The sequence below is a fragment of the Gossypium hirsutum genome, chromosome A05 (genome assembly GCF_007990345.1).
Source record: "Gossypium hirsutum isolate 1008001.06 chromosome A05, Gossypium_hirsutum_v2.1, whole genome shotgun sequence".
Classification (NCBI taxonomy): Eukaryota; Viridiplantae; Streptophyta; class Magnoliopsida; order Malvales; family Malvaceae; genus Gossypium; species Gossypium hirsutum.
Window position 1 is genome coordinate 24,717,456 of NC_053428.1, and position 19,454 is coordinate 24,736,909.

Here is a 19,454-nt window from a genome sequence, read left to right on the forward strand (position 1 = left end):
AATAGGTTGAATGACAAATTTGGCTACTGACGTTTACATGTTTTGTCAAAATAGCCTTAATTATATTTTTAAGCATTTTTGGCCATCAATCTTTGTTCTTTTTTTCAATCTACTTTTTCTAACAAATTTAATAAAAATACCATTAAAAAAGTTAACAGGGATGATATGGAATTTCATATTTGGAATATTTTTAATGAGATATAATTTATTACTTAGATAATCTAATAAGATAACACATGAAAAATAATAATAAAAAAATTTAACTCACTAGAAAATATCTCGGTAAACAAAAGTACGAAAGATTAAAACCTTAAAAAAAAAGTTAATGGCTAAGAGAGTTCAAATATACAATTAAGACTATTATGATAAAACATACAAACATTAGGGACTAAATTTATTATTAGTCCTTTCTAATATATTAGCCATTATTTATCTACTAAAAAACTGCTATAAAATAACTTCCGTTTTGATTCATAGGAAGACAACAATCACAAAATTCAAACCCTAATTTTAAAACACAAATCACTTCTATTACGTTGTTTGTTGGCTTTATGGTTTATTTTTTAAAACATTGTTATTATCCAAAAGGCCAAAAAAGGAATATAAATAAGCACTTCGCGGCGCCACCGAATTCACTCTCATTCTCTCTAAAAAGAATGCGAGATTTTCTTCTTCAACGGCCTGCTTCGTCTCCTCTCCTCTCTACTATAATAGGTTTTTTTTTTTTGCCTTTCCTTAATTTTATTTTTTCTTCAACGGTTAACTATTACATTGTATTCTCAGTTTTTCCCCCTTTTCACTTATGTCTTTCTGTCTGCATTAATGTTTATATTCTGATTCTGAGATTAAGGGTTTTTGCATTACGCAGAGAAAGGGATTCTAGGGTTTTTCGGGTTTCTCCTCAGAGAAAGCGCGCTTCGAGAAGGTTATATTTAAAAACCTTTTATAAAGTTCTTACTGGGAATGTTTTGGTAAGGGGAAAATAGGCAGTGATTCTTTTGCGGTGAACTTGGGGGGGGGGGTGCATTGTTTTGGTGTGGGGGATATACTTGATTTTATTATTGGAGTTGTTTTTTTGTTCTTTTATTATTTAGGTTGAAGCAATGAGTTTGCTGCTTTGTTGATATTTGGTTTGGGAAGAACTGAGATGTGTTTGTGCGAGAGTACGGCATTGGTTAACGAACCTTTGAGTGTAGTTGCTTCTGCAGAGCAACATTCATGCTCCGAGTCAATGGAAAACCTTGTTCCTGAGCCACGGGATTGCATTATCAGTGATTCTAGTGGGGATTCTACTGGAAATAGGTATGATGATACTGTGATTTATTTGGAAGAAAACCGGGGTGAAAGTGATGGTGACAGTGCAGGCTATTCATGTGAAAATCATTGTGAAAATGTAGATTGTTCTGGTTTAAAGGAATTGTTGGGTGCTAGGATTGAGGATCACGTGGCTTGTTTGAATGTAAGTCAAGGTAAGATTGATGTTCATAATTCAGAAAATGATCAGCTGTGCTTGGAAAACAGATTATTTTCAGGTAAATATGTTCCAACTGCCATTAATGGATCCTTAGGCTTGTCTCAGGATGAATATTCTGCTTGTTTGAGCAGTGGTACAGAGATTGAGACTGAAATTTGCAACAGAATTCAATCTGTTAAGGATAGTAACTTGACTTTAGAATCAATAGCCATTGCTGGTTGCAGGAGTGGCTGTGCCCAACAAAATGGCCAGAATGATAACAACATTGTCAGAGGTCCTCTTCTTGATTGGAAAAATTGTGCTTCATCCATGATAAAATCTGTTACGAGCAGTGAGATATCAGCTATATGTTGTGCCCAGACACTTTCCAGTTTACAAGGGTCAGGTGATTCAGTAAGTAGTTGTGACTGGCTGAACCAGAAAGATGAAATGAGTAGCAGAGATTTCTCATTGGAAGGTTTTAATAAAGCTGTAGAAACTAAAAGTATTGGTGATACATATAGTGAGTTATTGGCTTCAAAGGGTTGTGCAAGTTCATTTGAGACATTACATAGCGCTGAATCATTGTGCACAAAGCAGAATGCACAAACTGACAATAAGAATTTTATCGTTCTATCAGGAGATAGTGTTGCAAAGGTTTCCGAGGAGAGGACTGGCATTGCTGCTGGTGCAAAAGTTGAGACTTCAAGTGAAATAATGAATGCAGGGGATTCTTTTGAGCTCAGTGAAAACTCTCTTTGTGATAAGTTAGTTTCATTGTCTTGTCATCCATTTGATATTGTTGAAAATGGTTTGTCTGGAAGGTTGGATCCACCTGATTGTCTGACAAAGGGTGCTTATGCTGCACTTAATTCTAGCAGTTCAATTGACTTTTGTGGACAAAGGCAAAATGAAGGGAAGGTTGTTGTCAAGGCTGATTGTGTTTCAGAAGTTAAACATCATCCTACAGAATCTTCCTCTTCTAGAAGGGGTGGCCGAAAAGATAAGTCTAGTCAAAAGACTAATGCAAAAACTAGGAACTGCAGGAACAAGCTGCAACGGCCACCTGAAAGTATTGAACTTCATTTTAGAGCTTCAAGAAGGAAGAGAAGCTGTTCATCCAGACCTGGTCGTTCTTCCATCCAGGAATTGTTCAGTAATATTACACAATTTCTTGAGCCATGTGATGACCCTGAGTTTAATGAAGTGCAGAATCAAAAACCATCCAATGCTAGGGATGGCCAAGGAAGCAGGAAAAGTTGCAAAGATCAGTCTGGTCAAAGCATAAAAGGGTCAGGTGGGCTAAGTAAATCTTCAACCAGTTGCTTGCGCTTTAGGATTAAAGTGGGCAAGGGGGTTGGACCAAGTAATCTGAATAGTGTGGTTGCGGAAGTTGTTAATCTGCCGGTTTCTGTTGACACTTCTTTTAGTATTTATGGAAAGGGAACAGGTCTACAATTTCCAAAATTAGCCAATGTTGCTGAAGATAAAGTAGGGGAACTGGGTATTGAAAGGCAGTTTCTGAACAAGGAGGACCAAGAAAAGGTGAAAACATGCTTAGATGCTTCTTTTATGGATTTAAAACTAACAAACAATGTTTCAGGAAGTGCTGAATATCTTAAAAAGTCTGCTGAAGATGCTTTAGGTGATTACCTTGTGAGTAAGCCAAATGCAGTGGCTGAATCATCTGGAAGAGCAATAGATAACAAGTATTCAGGTTCTGGAACTTCACCAGATTCCTTAGTAATCAATTCAATTCCTGACGCCCAAGTTGGCTTAATACATCAAGAAGAGTTGCATGACCCTGCTCTGAATAATTCTGGTTTTCTTGCTTCTCCTGGAGGTGTAGTAAGGTTAGCAAGAAGGGAAAGAAGGATAATCATAGATCTCCTCGTACAGTCTGCTTAAGGAAACCTAAGTCATCCAATAATTGCAGAGGTAGAACAAAAACAAGAGATAATGAATTTATCTCTAACAAGGCTATTAGTTCTTCCGCTGGTGCAAATTCTTCTAGAGGAAATGGGCTCGGAGTTTCTGAAGAGTCCATGAAAATGGATATTAATATGGATGCTAAAGCATGTTGTAGTCATCATGTTCCTGAAACAAAGAAATTTAAGAATTTGTCTTCCTCTAAAGACATACTGAATCAACTTTCCAAAAGTTCAAAATCTCAGGCAGTGAGAAAGGGAAGGTCCAAAGTTTCTGATTCAGCAGGTAGCAGGAAAGGAAATGCTTGTAAGCAGTGGGGAGGTGAGTTGAAGTCAGTCAGTAAGATCAAAGTAAAGGAGAAAGGCTCTAATCAAGAGATTGTAACCAGAGGAGGAAAGCATCCACTAACAGGTACTGGAACTATAAGGATGTATACTGTTTCTTCCCTTCTATGTTGTTGTTGTTACCATTATCTCTTTAATCTTTTCAGATATTAGTTGTCATTTTCTTATATCTTGCCGATGGGATAAAGTTGTAATAGAAGAAATTGATGTTTTTTTTAATTAATATTATGATTGATGCTGCAGGAAATCACATTTCAGATGATTTTGAGAACTCAGATACTGGCAACAGCAGTGCATCTGCTTACATGATTAATATTGACTCGGTATCAGATGTCATCAAGCAGCACACACAGCCTGATAATGCTTGGGTCTGTTGTGATGATTGTCATAAATGGCGGAGAATACCAGTTACACTTCTAAATTCAATTGATGAGGCATGTCGTTGGTATATTATCCATGCATAGAACTCTTTATTATCTTAGAATGCAATTTGTATGAAAATTGTTATTCAGTAAGTGTTTTACATGTTTGTTCTGTTGGCTCTTAAATGCTTGATTAGTCAATCACTTGGTGACAACACATATCAGGTGTAGTATGCATCACCTGTTTATTTTTTTATCCACAGATTTTATGAACCGCAATGATCAAATTGGTTATTTATCTATGGAACTTGCACATTTTAATCAGTCAATTTATACTTTTCTCAACCTATTTCTGATATCTATGAAATTAAAACTGGATCTTGCTTCCTTAGTTTAGTGAATTTATGGAAAATGCTTGGTAAATATTTATACGTTTTTCTGAGGTGTAATACAGTAATCTTTTAGATTCTTGCCACCATAAGTTTCACACTCAAAATTCTGACTGTTGCATGTTACTGCTTATATGTAAGATAAATGCAAGAACTTTAAGCCATGATTTACTCATTTTAAAGTCAGGATGCTTTTAACATATGATGAATGCATTCTTCTTCCCTTTTTCTTTTGAAAAGAAATGTGGAAGTTGTTTGGAATAATATGCTTTATTTATCCATCACTGTTTGTAGAGGTCTCTGCTCTATTTGTAGTCAGATTTTACCTTTGGGCCATTTTGATGGAATGGATGTAAGGTAATTGATCCTCTTACAATTTTCCACTACCTCTTATAGTCTAAAGGATGGAAGTTGCATCGGAACATGCACTTAATCCTATCCGTTTTAATTCAACTGTTCATCATATAGATTTTTCTTTATGCTCTTAGGATTCCTGGTTCCTTCGGAATGTTTATAAAGAAGATCTGATTGAGATGTAGAGCTTGTGGTTTGTCGCATTTCACCTAGGCCAAAATCATACTCAACCAACTTGTAGTAACACAATGGGGTGTTCTTTTGATGTATTAGTCTTCATAAAATGTGACATATTAAACTAGTGTTTTCACTTCCAGATGAGCTATGTTGTATGATATGTTTTCCATTTCAAGTTTGTTTTCATTACATATTTTTCAAATCTGTTAGCATGTTTCTGTCACAGCCATTTAGATACATAAAAGTTATCGTTTTTCCTATAAATTTTTTATTCTGTTTGTGACCTATTTTTCTAGTGCTTTTGTGGTTTTTATCTGGTTTTTCTGAGAAAATCTGTCTTAATTAAAAATTTGTCATTTACGTGGAAGGATCTGTGGGGACAACACGGATAAAACATTTGCTGACTGCTCAATCCCTCAAGAGAAATCCAATGCAGATATTAATGCAGAGTTGGGTGTATCAGATGCTGAGGAAGATGGTTGTGATGGTTTAAACTATAAGGAATTCGAGAAGGGATTCAATAATAAACATGTGACAGGTATATTTGTTGCTTTTGATAGCCAAATTGCATGAATTAACTGTAGATAGAAATGTTATTCCAGTTAATGATATCATTTGTCATGCTCCTTCCTTCTTGATATTCAGTTCTTACTCATTTTCCTATTTATTGCAGTGCCACCACCATCACATTTTTGGCGTATTGATAGTAACAAATTTTTGCACCGTGGCTGTAAAACTCAAACCATCGATGAGGTCTGAACCTAACTTGATTTCATTCAATGCTTGTATGCTTTTTAATCTGTAGCTAGATTCTTCATTCCTTCTAGTATAATCATCTCTTATCGTTGTAATGCTAATAACGGCCGGTGACTTCCTCTGGTAACTTGATAAAAGTAGTTAGAAGTGTAAGATGGAACATTTTGGTTCTACTAATGGCAAGTGCTTCTAAAGATATAAAATGCATCATCTACCTTGGTTGTGATGGCAGTACGATTTTATCTGTTAGCATATTAATTGTTTCAGCTCTTTTATTTTGTAAATCGTGGTTATTTTCATCTTTGTTATTAAGCGACTAAAGTTTTCCCTATACTTTATTTTGGTCACTCAACTATGAAAAGACAATTTGGTTGCTAATGTTCCAAAATTTTTAACTTTTTGGTTACTTAATCATTAAGAAGCTAATGGCTGGGCAGCTGGCATGTCAGATGACTGGCAATCTATGTCAACCTACGGGTAGCTTCTAATGGTAATTTCTGAAACCTTAGTGATCAAATCATAACTTTTCATGTTTGGTGACCAATTTTTTTTTATTTAAAAAAAGCAAAATATTTGTTATTAAATATGCAGTTTACCCAAGTTTTGATGCTAAGTGAACTTGTCATGATTTCTAATGTAGTTTTTTTATTATTGAAGTGTTCAATCCAGATTGGTGGGCTCCTCTGTTTCTTATTCTTCCTTGTTTAGGGGGGTTGTCTTGGGGAGTATTGTCTGTATTTGAACAACTTTGGTACCTTCTTCACCTGTTCTATTTTAGTTTCTGGCCTACACAAATAAGGTTAGACTTTGTACTTATATAATCTGCCCTTCCCCGTCTTTGGTGAAGCTAGAATTTGATTCCAAGTCCTGGATAAACAATCTTTATCTGTTAAGCTTTTTGACATCTTTCTTTTCTTGCTTGACTCATCTTTCAAACTGTAAGAAATATTGGTATACAGGCTGTCATAGAAGCGGGGAAAAAAAGAACTTAAATTGACTTTTTTATCTGATTGTATTCTCTCATTATTAGGTTGATAACTTTTGTGGTTATATCATCTGGGCTTGTGTTTCTGTAACCAACAGTTAAATTTTATGCAGATAATGATTTGCCATTGCAAACGACCTCCTGATGGTAACCTTGGTTGTGGGGATGAATGTCTAAATCGAATGCTGAACATTGAATGTGTTCAGGACACCTGTCCCCGCGGGGAGCTTTGCTCAAATCAACAGGTTCTTCCATTGTTTTTAGTAAATGAATTGTAGTACTCATTTTTTATGGTGGCTGTGTTACTAAGAGGATTTATTTTTTTCTTTTTAGCTTTTGAAGAGAATGATATTTTATTCCAAACATCTATTTTACAGTTCCAGAAGCGAAAATATGCAAAGATGATGTCGGACAGATTTGGTAGGAAAGGTTTCGGTCTGAGGATGCTTGAGAATATTTCTGCTGGCCAGTTTCTTATTGAATACGTTGGAGAGGTATCTAGATTTGTTTTATATTATTTTAATGTTTGTTGATCAGGAAGTGGCTGCCTTTTTGAAATTGTTGTCAAATTCAGGTCTTGGCCATTTAAAATTATATTTTTGTATTTGCTAAAGCAAATGGTACATTTAATTTTGAGAAAACCCAGTCATAATAAAGATTTTTGTTGAGGCTTCCACATCTTATGGCGTGGTGCAGGCCAAATCACCAAATATACTGTTAAATGGGGCATGTTTAAAGCAATGTTCTGCTGTGTCATGGCTAGTGAGTTGAGCATCATTATTTAGTTGATATGGTATATGCAGTGTTTTAAGCAGTCAAGGTCTCTGTCTTGTAAACATTCTTAACGGTGGGGATTAAGTATTCATGTTTTGGAGGAAGGATAATTTGGTCCATCGAGTCAGTATATGCATTGATTATTTAAAGTTGTATCTTATCATATGGTCTGTTGGTTTTGTTTTTTTTTTTTCATATGCTAGCCATTTCCCAAATTTAAAGACCAAGCAAGTTAATCATTCCTCTTGTAGTCAACTGAAAGCTTCTTGTGCTTTTCATGCATGTGAAAGTCACATTTGCCGAAGGTCACTTTTGTCTAGGCCATATTAACCTTTTTGTTATAGTTGGCTTATTCCCTGTTGTTCGAGTATTTGGAGTATTTGAAGTTTAATATGCATATGGCATTACCTCTACGTTCTAGAAACTTTTTTTTATATATATATATTTACCAATGCTGTTTCAATTATCTGGTTTATCAGGTGCTTCATATGCAAGCTTATGAGGCTCGACAAAAGGAGTATGCTTCTAGGGGTCAGAGGCACTTCTATTTCATGACATTGAATGGCAGTGAGGTTTACAATTTACCTTTCTCTAGATTTTATTTTTTAAATATTGTTGATACAAAATGTGGAGTCTGGTAGTTGGGTGGTTCATACAGTGCATGTACAGAGAGCTGCTGATAGTTGCCTTTAGGAGTAAGAGATAGGTTCAGGTTGTTCATTTTGTGGAAAAGAAAGTTCCTTCATCTAACTTCTGTACCTTTTGAAACAAGTGTCCATCATAGAAAGCTTACAGGCCGAGTCAGTGTGGGCCTCCTGCACTTATGTTTGGACTTGATCGGGTGGACAGGTGTCTCTCCCTCAAGTGTCTTTTATTCTTGTCCACTAGACAAATGGTGAGATGGGGATGAAGAGTTGACTTTCTAGCAAAGTCACTCTGGTAAGGTGGTCACAGCCGCCAATAGATTTGACTGAGTGGGGTTCCTCTGACTGCGCATGGTTAGAATCTCCAGCTATAACTCCGTTCAGTCTGATCGTTTGGCCAAACCTGTTAGCCGTCATGACACCTTGCTAGAAAAACCCTGCTGCGACCAACTTGCGAGAGAGACCCCGCTAGAAAGAATTCTAGTTAATTCCGTACCGGCCGGAATATTCCGTTCCGGTAAGAAACCGGGACACATCCAAAAGTTTTGTTTGCTTCACAATTCGTTCGGTACCAGTTGTTTCACTTTATTCCGGCCAATTTCGTCCATTCTGCTGGAATTTAAGGTACTGGGCGGTACCAAAATAGAAACTGTTTTTCTTTATGTTTTCTCAGATTTGGAGACGGCGAAGTTGGCTCTCGTTACTCACGATGTTTCATTTAAACCGTGATGAAAAATGACCATGCATCAGCAATCTTACCTGCCACAGATATAAGAGGAATGAAAACAAAATATAAGAGAAGACGAGAGCTATGGCAAAAGTACGAAACCACACAATCAAATTAAGACAACCCTAAAAAAATATAGAAAGAATTGGGCTGGGCTTTAAAAAGTAAGTGCCAAAATATTAGGCTAAAAATCCATCTACATAACTTAAAAATTTTAGCAAATAAAATAGTTCCAAATAATTTTTTTTTTTGTAAAATATAAGGAAAATCTTATTTATATAAAATACAAATGTATTATATTATCGATAAGTCCGAAACGGTACACTAAAATATATTGGTACTGGTACATATATTAGTACTAGTCGAAAAACGGTACATCCACTGGTATGGGATTGACTACCTTGTTAGAAAGTCAATTCTTTATCTTTGTCTCGCCATTTATCCAGCGGACAAGACTACACCATGCGTAATAAAAGACATTTTGAGGGAAAGACATCTCTCCCTATGATGGACAGCTGTTCCAAGAGGTATAAAAACCTTTCTTGCAGTTAGATGGAGGAAGGACTTTACTTTTCCACAAAGAGAACAACACCTATAGGCAACTATCAGTGGCTTTTTGCATGTCCATCATGTGAACCACCCTTAACTACCAGACTCCACATTTGGTACTAACAAATATAATTTGCTATTGAATAGCATGTGATTGCACAAAAGGCCGTTGCAAATGAATAAAATCTCAACTCTATCTCGCCTATTTGTTTTTGTTAATCATTTAACGCTCAGTACAGGTTTGTTCACATATCAAGAAAAATTATTTTGTTGGTTATTATTATTTACCTAGTAGATTGTTTTCATGGTTCTTGTAACTGAGCATACTTTGGAGAAGATGAGGTCGTTACTTGCTTTTTTAGATTTGGCTTCCAATTTACCCTTTATTTGCCCTTCGGCCCTGTGTTTGCTTCATCTTGAATGTGTTTTCGTAATTTTCTTTGTTTCTTCTGTATAACATTATAATCCATTCTATTGTATGATTTTTCTGTTAATTATGCTTCTATGTTTCACTTTCTGAGGAATTTCTTTTCCATTTCTTCCAGGTAATAGATGCATATGTCAAAGGGAATTTGGGGCGCTTCATTAACCACAGTTGTGATCCAAATTGCCGTACTGAAAAGGTAAATGGGATCCTTAAAATGTGACCATGGGCCTTTTGTTATCATATCAGTTAATAAGAACATGAGATTGTTTTTTCTAATAGAAATAGATTAGATGGAATAGTTACAAATAGCAGAATGATGGGATCTTTTGGTGAAATGTCTGCTTTAATGCCTTTGTAATCCAAGCATACCTCCACTAAATGGAACCCTTTTTCTAACTAAAATTTTGGTGGACAAGTTTATGTTAAAGGTCACTCTTTGTAACTTTCTTCTGGACTTGATTAGCCAAATCAACTAGGTGTCCTAATCAACTTTTTTCTTTATTCTTTTCTGGTTAGTTTGGGCTTCAAAATCTTGATATTACTAATATATTAGTTGTTAATGTGAAATATTGATTTTAAGCTTGCAATAATGTTAGCTGCTTTGATTTTGCTTTTTCACCCACTGACTTATGCACATTTGATATTGCCAACTATTTTGCGATTTATTTTGACTTTTTGGACATCTATGTTCCATGAATATGAACATGGTTGTCTTGTTTTACTGAAATTTGCTTCTTAAATTATGCTTCGTTAACATGTTCATTTCATTTCAAGAAGGTTAACCTTTATATCCATTAATGTTGTCTTTTCCCTGAGCAGTGGATGGTTAATGGAGAAATTTGTATTGGACTATTTGCATTGAGAGATATAAAGAAGGTATGCTTGCATAATATGTTGTTCTGTTTCATCGAATTTCATAATTAACTTCTGGTTTGGTTCATACATGTTACTAAAAACAATAGTGTGTTTTTTTTTTATAAAAAACAACCGTGTTTGGTGCTTACTATATTCAATTTCTTCAAAATGATATATTTTAGATTTTGAAAATCATTTAGGGAGCTTACAATTTTATAATCCTTAGTTGGTGAATTTTTGTGAAGTAAACCATGGAAATTGAACAGCATAAAGGAGGTTGAAAATTTAGGTAGATTGAAGGTGGAAAAATAGTAAGTACCTTTATATTGAGGAATAAACTGCTCAGAGAGAAAGAGAGTGTGTGTGAGGGTGATAAGATGCTAATATTGTCAGAGCAGGAGCAAGAAGAGGGACCTAACTTTTGAATGAACTCCATCTGGTTACATTCCGGGTGACGAAAATTAGGAAAAAAAAAATTGATGCTGAACTACTCTATTCCAGAGGACAATGCATGCTTAATGCATACGATCATCTAGCCTTTTTTTTTTCTGGATAAAAAAAAAAGAAAGAGAAAAAGGGGAAAACCAAAAGTAAAAAATACATAAAAGGGGGAAAATGAAGAATTGGTGGAGAGACTGATTTCAATTGGTACTCTGAGGCACCAAGAAATCAAAAGTTTTGATTCAACAACCATCAATTGATCAGTATATGTTGCAGATTTCCAATGCATCCTTTCACGGATTCTCAAATGTCAGAAAATTTAGTTGCAGGTAGCAGCATCCTTTGTGTTAGATATTTAGTTAGTAAACCCAAAAAAAGGGAGGGTCAAGAGTCAAGAGAGTAATCTTAAGGCAAAACTTGAGCAAGCAGAATCTGATGTTTATGCGGTGAGTTTCTGGAGAGTAGGGCACATGTAGTGAATCTGAAGAAATTGTATTTTGTCATGTCATACCTACATAAATTCTCTCTATGCTTCTCCTGTCTCCCTCTTACATGCATGGAAATCATCTTTTTATATGTTACAAGCTTGTTGTATTTGTCAGGGTGAAGAGATTACATTTGACTACAATTATGTGAGGGTATTTGGAGCTGCTGCCAAAAAATGTCATTGTGGTTCATCTCATTGTCGGGGTTATGTAGGTTGTGATTCACTTAGTGAGGGAGTAATTGTTTATGATGATTCTGATGAAGAATCTCCTGAACCTATGATGCTTGAAGATGGTGAAACCTGGAATGGTTATGCTAATGTTATTTCTAGATATAGTCCCTTCGTTGGTGCAGAAATGCAACCTGTGGAGAGAGTAATAACTTATGGTGTCAGAAAATTGGAGAAAGTGCCAGAAGCTGAGGGCTCGGTTTACCATTCTGCTTCTGCTTCTTCTAAATTGGACATTTCAGCTGAAATAGAAGATTTGCAGGGAAATTTCCAGTTACCCATTCAACCTGAAGAAGTTTCCCCTTTGGCAGCTCCCTATGAAGCTGTTCAGCAAGATGATACCATTGAACATAAGGCTATGAAGAAAACCTCACGTTTGATTCATATATTAGATACCTCTCTAAATATGTCAGACAACAAATTACCTTCTGTTATTATTGATGCTAATAAGGAGTCAAAGTTTAACACAGCTGAAGACAAACAGGTTCCTCCAAAATCGCACCCCCTGATGAAGACATCATGTTTATCTAGCTCCCATAAGAAGGGGAAACTTAGTAGTAATTCTCTGAATGGAACTAAGGTTCGGATGATATCTGAAAAATCTCAAGTGCCTGCTTTCAAGCTCAAAAAATTCTTGGAATCTTCTAGTTCTTGCCGTTTTGAAGCAGGTTAAGAATCCTTTTATGTTAGAATGAGATGGCTGTGCAGTATTATATTGTACTGATACATGCATTCGGATGCTTGCAGTGGAGGAGAAACTTAATGAATTGCTGGATTCTGAGGGGGGAATAACAAAAAGAAAGGTTAGTGCTTTGACATCTTGTAAAAGTCATAGTGAAATGCTACTTATTTGATGAGGAGTTAGGATGACTTTCTTGAAATGCAACTTGCTTCTTATTCCACCCCCTGCCCTCCCTTTTTATTATTATTATTTTTATACTTGATTACGTTTCTCAGGCATTTTGATTTTCATCAGGATGCTTCTAAAGGTTACTTGAAGCTTCTGCTTCTCACAGCAACTTCTGGCGATAGCTGCAATGGTGAAGCAATTCAGAGGTCAATTTAGTTTCTCTTTGTTTGGATGCCTTGAAGACACCATATTTTGTGTTCATGCTTCAATTTTCCAATATTTGATTCTTGTTTTCTTGTAGTGCAGCACTCGTGAGCTTTCAATGATTCTTGATGCCCTTTTAAAAACCAAATCACGGTTGGTGCTGACCGATATAATTGACAAGAATGGTAGTGTTTCCTAACTGTAGCTATTGTCGCATCTTTATTGACATGCAAATAAATGGCTGTTGCTCTGGTTTTCAGGTTTGCAGATGCTGCACAACATAATGAAGAAATACCGAAGGGACTTTAATAAGATTCCGGTTCTTCGGAAGCTTTTGAAGGTGCGATGCTGGACATGATATTATAATTTGTTGTGATTAATAGCCATACTTGTTAATTTGCATGTCATGTCAATTATTAATAATCATTCTTGTGGAAAATTATATTTTTCAACTCTAACCAAGCGGTGGATGAACAAAAGTACTTTTCTTTCCATTTTTCCATCTTTCCAACCAGGCCTATGGAATGAGAATTTATTTATTTATTTATCTATCTTTTCACTATTCTCTACTACCAATGTTTTATCTTTCCATTTTTCTGTGCACTCAACCAAGCATGGCCCAAGTCTCTTAAGATTCACTGAACATGTAGCATTCATTTATTTTTATAGATAACATGTTTTGCTTACATAGTGTTTTATTCTAACTTCCATCATCAGTATGATTCTTTTTTTCTCTTTTTGGTATGTGCAACAATTATATCTTGAATAACTAAAGAAGTCGATTTGAGACTGTTACTGCATTTGATCGCATGAGTTGTAAGTGTAACTAGGATATTTGTATATCTAACTTTGTGAAATCAATCAACTAACTTTGTGATTTCAGTTAATTTTAAGCATAATTCTATCTGAATATTTCATTTTCTTTGGACAATAAAAAATTGTTTTTCTTATGCCGGTATCTGGAGCCTTTAAATTATGATGATCAAGTACCACTTATGAGAGCTTGAAAATAAATTACAAAACTCTATGTAAGATATGGCAAGACTACAGCTTGCAACTTCTTTTACAGGTTTTAGAATACTTAGCAAGGAGGAAGATACTTACGGTAGAACGTATTAATGGAGGTCCTCCCTGTGCTGGAAGGGAGAGGTTAGAGGATACGCCTGAGTTTGTTTTATTGAACATATTTTCAGTCCTTTTTATTCCCCTATTCTGAAAACTGTTCGTTCTCATGCAGCTTTTTAGAGTCAATACTGTCATTCACAGAGCACAATGACAAAACGGTATAATATTTCCATTGTTTTGTTATTCATGGACTATACCTCTTTTCTTGAATAGCTTTCTATTGTGTGAATGTCATGTCTAATTAGTCAAACATGCTTTACAGGTCCATGAAATAGCTCGAAATTTTCGAGATACATGGATTCCAAAACCCTTGAGAAAACATAGCTACAGGGACAAGGTTGAGAGAAGGATGGAGCTTCGCAGGTACTTGGACTGTAACAGGGTTTCAGCCTCACACAATCATTTGCGGGACCAGGCCATAAGATCTACTGAAGCAATTACCGTTGTTAAAACAACTACACTGGATAATTCCCATGAGATTTGCTCCTCATCTCCCACAGGCGTTTGCCAAACCAATGGCACCAAAATTCGCAAGCGTAAAAGCCGCTGGGATCAGCCTGCAGAAACAGAGAAAATTGATTCACGGTCACCAAAGAAACATGAATATAGCCAATTAACCATTTTGGGTAAACCGACATCAAATCACATGAACAAGATGAGTAGATGGGATAAAGAATGTCATGACATCCTATGCAAAGGTGAAGCCGTTAATGTAGTCAATGGAAAGCACAGGTTTCAGGGGGATGCTCCACTGGGGTTCTGATCCCCTTGCAGTGCATCTTTGGTTTCCTCGACTGCTGCATTAACTGCCACTAGTTTTCCTCAACCAAAAACTTGTCAGTTGAAGTGTCCAGAAATGACCATCGCTCATCCACAGACGAGATTAATTTCCCGTTTGCCGGTCTCATATGGAATTCCATTACCCATTGTGCAGCAGTTCGGAGCACCAAAGGATGAAAGTGTAGAGAGTTGGGCAATTGCCCCGGCATGCCATTCCACCCTTACCCACCTTTACCTCCATCTCCATGTCCCCATGGTAAGAAAGACACTCCACCTGTTTGTGCTGCTAACTCCATTGGAAATAATGAAGATGCAAAAGATGAGCAGCAGGACTGCTGTCGGCCTGCCACAAGTTATCCTGACAATAGCATTCGTAGCACAGCCCGTTGCAACGAACCAAATTCTGAAATTCCATGTGCAAACATCCAACGTACATCGAAAAGAACTAGGGAATCCTCCAATGATTTAGGTAAGTACTTCAGATAGCAGAAACGAAAAGGGCCTCTGTGGCATAAATCCGAGTCCACTGGAAGCAAGCATAATAATATTGGTGGGACTAGCTTTCTAGATGTAGGGAATGTAAAAAATGATGTGAGAAATTCTTGATATTCAGATTATATAAACCTGTAGAGTTGAAGAAGGCAGCCATGATTTTTGTCAGCGGCCATAGTACCCATTCAACATTGATTAATGGTATATATATACGGCATTTGTTGCTCGGGTTGATGCCCGCACTGGAAATTTGTAATTTTATTCAATTTTCAGCTTGAAGTAATTAATCTTAGGTTCTGTTTGATTATGGTATCTGCCTGCTTACAAATAGTAACTTTGAAAGTAGCACTTGTCTTTACTGTTCCCTGGAAGACGATTATCGGACTAAACTTGGATCAAGTGTTTGTTAGGGAGTTAAGATAATATTCGAATCTGAGTTCGTATTTTGTCAAATATAATGTGAGTGCCTTATGTTACGTTTGGTGATGTGGGAAAATCCTGTTATACACATCTTAATCCACCTTTCAAATTTGTGCCTAAAACAAACCAAAAAATGGCCTTTTCTTTTTCCAGGCAAAACCAATTTTTATTGGTGGGATGGTTTCAGAATTAATAGATTCATTGAGTGGTGGCTATGGTTTGTACTTAGAGGTGCCACTCGTGGTGGGGTAGAGACCTTTACATGAGTGGTAAGTACGTCATCTTTGATCCTTTGTAATTAGACTTGGTGCCTTTTCTGGTAACCCAAGTCCTTATGGCAGGAGGGACAAGCGAGACAATCGGTGTCTCTTATTAAATTTTGCTTTGATTTTTTACCAAATTTCAATTGAATAAAATATTTTCTTCAAATTCCTTTCCTCATAAATGTGATGAAAACTTGTGTTACTTAATGAGAAAGGTAATTTAAATTTACTCTGAGTTGAATAATATGAAATGAAATTGTTTATGTAACTTTTCTATATTATAATTCCAATAAAATATGATTGATGTGAATTTCATTACTAATAAAATTATCTTACAACAAATTTATTTACATTAGAAAGTATGGATTAAAATCTTAGAAAAGTTAATATATTTGGTGTAATGTTACTTTATCAAATTACTCTTAGTAAATAAAAGCTGATATTAATGTATTTTAATATTTTTTATTATTAACAAATATTTGAACTAAACATTTAATAATAATTTTCAGTAATCTTTTTCATTAACAAAATGTTTGTATTGATCCACAAGGTATGATTTCTGATGTTTTGATCAAATCTAATACATGGATACATTCGAAAAAACATTTTACATATTAACTCAAGATTTTGAATATGCGCATTTTGTAAATTTTTTTTATTACAATGTAGATATATTCATATATCGTATTTATGGCTTGAAATTAACTTAATACTCAGTCGTCTAAAAATTTTTTACAACAAATGAAAATCTAAATATTTACTTTGTGGTAGCACACGTGTATGACCTATTACAAAGGAAAAAGCGAATATACATAACACAATTTGCAGATTGAGAATAAAATTAAAAAAAAAATTGGAACAACTAATAGCAGCCTAGTTTTTCTTTTTGCCATGAATAAGCTAATACTCCAAACCATAGAAGTTAATTCCATACCGGTACTGCCCTTACCGACTAGAATATTCCGTTCTAGTAAGAAATTGGGACACTCATCCAGATATTTCTTTTCGCTTCAAATTTTGTTCAGTATTGGTTGTTTCGCTTTGTTCCGGCTAATTTTGTCCGTTCTGTCGGAATTTAAGGTACCTAGCAGTATTAAGATAAAATTATTTTGTTTATGCGGTGTCTTTTTTTTGCCTAAGAAGAAGGGATTATATGAAAATGTAATTCTACATTAAAATCTAATTTATAATTCTCCTATTGAAAAAGAACAGAAATGATGTTTCATATAATCTTTTCTCAAATCTGGAAACAACGACAATGATTGATCGGAGTTGGTTCTCATTACTCACCATGATGAAAAATGACCATGCATCAACAATCTTACCTGCCGCAGACATGAGGAAGAAAAACAAAATATAAGAGAAGCAGACGGAAGCTATGGCAAAGGTAAGAAACGACACAACCAAAAAAAAATAATAATAAAGAATTGTGCTGGGATTTAAAAAGTAAGTGCCAAAAATATTAGGCTAAAAATCCATCTACATAATTTACGTCATAGTCCAAAACAATTTTTCAACGAGTTCAAAATATTTTTTAATTTATTTTAATATATTAAATTTAATAATAATTAAAAATAATTTCAGCAATTAAAATATTGATAAATCCAAAACGATATACTAAAATATATTAATACCGGTTAAAAATAATACTTACTGATACAATATTGACTACCTTACTCCAAATACAATAAGCATAAAAAGTGTTTTGGTATCACAATATTAAAAGTATTGGTGTTGGACATTAAATAATGAAATAATCATCAAAAAGATAAAAAAAATTAATCTGCATATATCAATATAACATAATCCCTGCTTCAATAAATAATTCAACCCTTGATGTTGAATCAAACTGGATTTTATTTGCTATCCATAATTGGATCCATTGTATTGATTAGAAATTAAGATATACATAACATAAAATTTACTCAACGTTCAATTTCCCCCTCTTTTACCTAAATTTGGTATATTATTTTAATATAAGTCAAAATTATTAATAAATTTAATTTATTATATTATATAAAAATTTGATTTGATGAAATTATATATAATTTTTTTTATTTTTATATATTTAAAAATCTAATTTTTATTATTTAAATCTAATTTTTATTATTTTTATTTAAATAAATATAACTATTTGTGTTTGTAATAAATATCACGTAAATAACAAAGTTTGTGAGATATAATAATTAAATAAAATTTTCATCAAGTCAAATAGGATAATAAATTTTGAATGGAATTTTATATGTATCATAGAGATTTATTATTATTTTTTTTTGAAGAGAAGTTGTATTGGAGTTTAATTATCTTCTAATTTGTAAAAAAAACTAAACTTTTAATTTACAATTCTTATCTATTTATTATTATTATTAATAAAACAATCTAGTTATAAATATTTTGCAATTACATTTATTAAATATGTGTACGTGTGTAGAAATAACGTATTCATAACATAAATATGTGTTTAAAAATAACATATAATAAATAATAAAATGTATCACTTGTAATTTTTAAAATAACATATAATAAATAATAAAAAATTATTTTAGCTATCTATTTAATTTTTCGTCTCTTTTAACCCCTTAAACTTGCAATTTTTTGTCAAATTATTTAATGGATAGAAAAATTAACAGTTTGTTAACTTTGTTAACATGGCATATATGTAGATTGTCACGTAAATAACATGTAAATATTTAATTAATTTTTATAATTTAAAAAAATTTTATTTTAAAAATAGTTTTTATATATATTTTATTTTTAAAATTTAAAATTTTAATTAAATGAAGAGTAGTCATCTATGTGACAAACCTACGTATATGCAATGTTAGTAAAGTAAAAAAAAAATGTTGATTTTTCATTCATTTTAAGATGATTTGATAAAAAATGCAAGTTTAAGGGCTAAAAAGACGAAAAATTAAATAGATGAGTAAAATGACTTTTTTATAAAACTGAAGAGCCAAATAAATTCTTATGCCTCAATGATCTATACTATTTTATTAAGCCTTTTATTGAATTGGAGTAATCTATCAAATAATAAAATGTCATTTTATTTTCCAAGTAAGTTATTTATTACCACAATGCCATTTTATTTTCCATGTGAGTTATATGATTAGGTTGTTGTTTTTGTCTTTTTATATTTTTAGAACTTGAAAAATAAAATAATTTTTTGTAATTCTCCAATTGAGTTGAGACTCGGTTGATGGGTGATATCAACTTAATAAAATGTTTAATAAATAATATAGATAAACAAATATATAAACATTTATATAAGAAATATATTTATTAAAATTTCATTTAAAATAAAAATTCTTTAGTTCAAATAGTAAATGAAAATATGGCTCAAATCTTACATAATTATATAACTTATTTGAAAAATAAAATGAGTTTTTGATAATATTTTAATTGTGTTGGGATTTAATTAATGAGTGTTATTAACTCAGTA

General features: G+C 33.7%; 1 pseudogene; it reads left to right on the top strand.

The window, feature by feature from the left end:
- The first annotated feature begins 510 nt into the window (after positions 1-510).
- Positions 511-15,639, top strand: LOC107960390 (histone-lysine N-methyltransferase ASHH2-like; annotated as a pseudogene).
- The last annotated feature ends 3,815 nt before the right edge of the window (positions 15,640-19,454 follow it).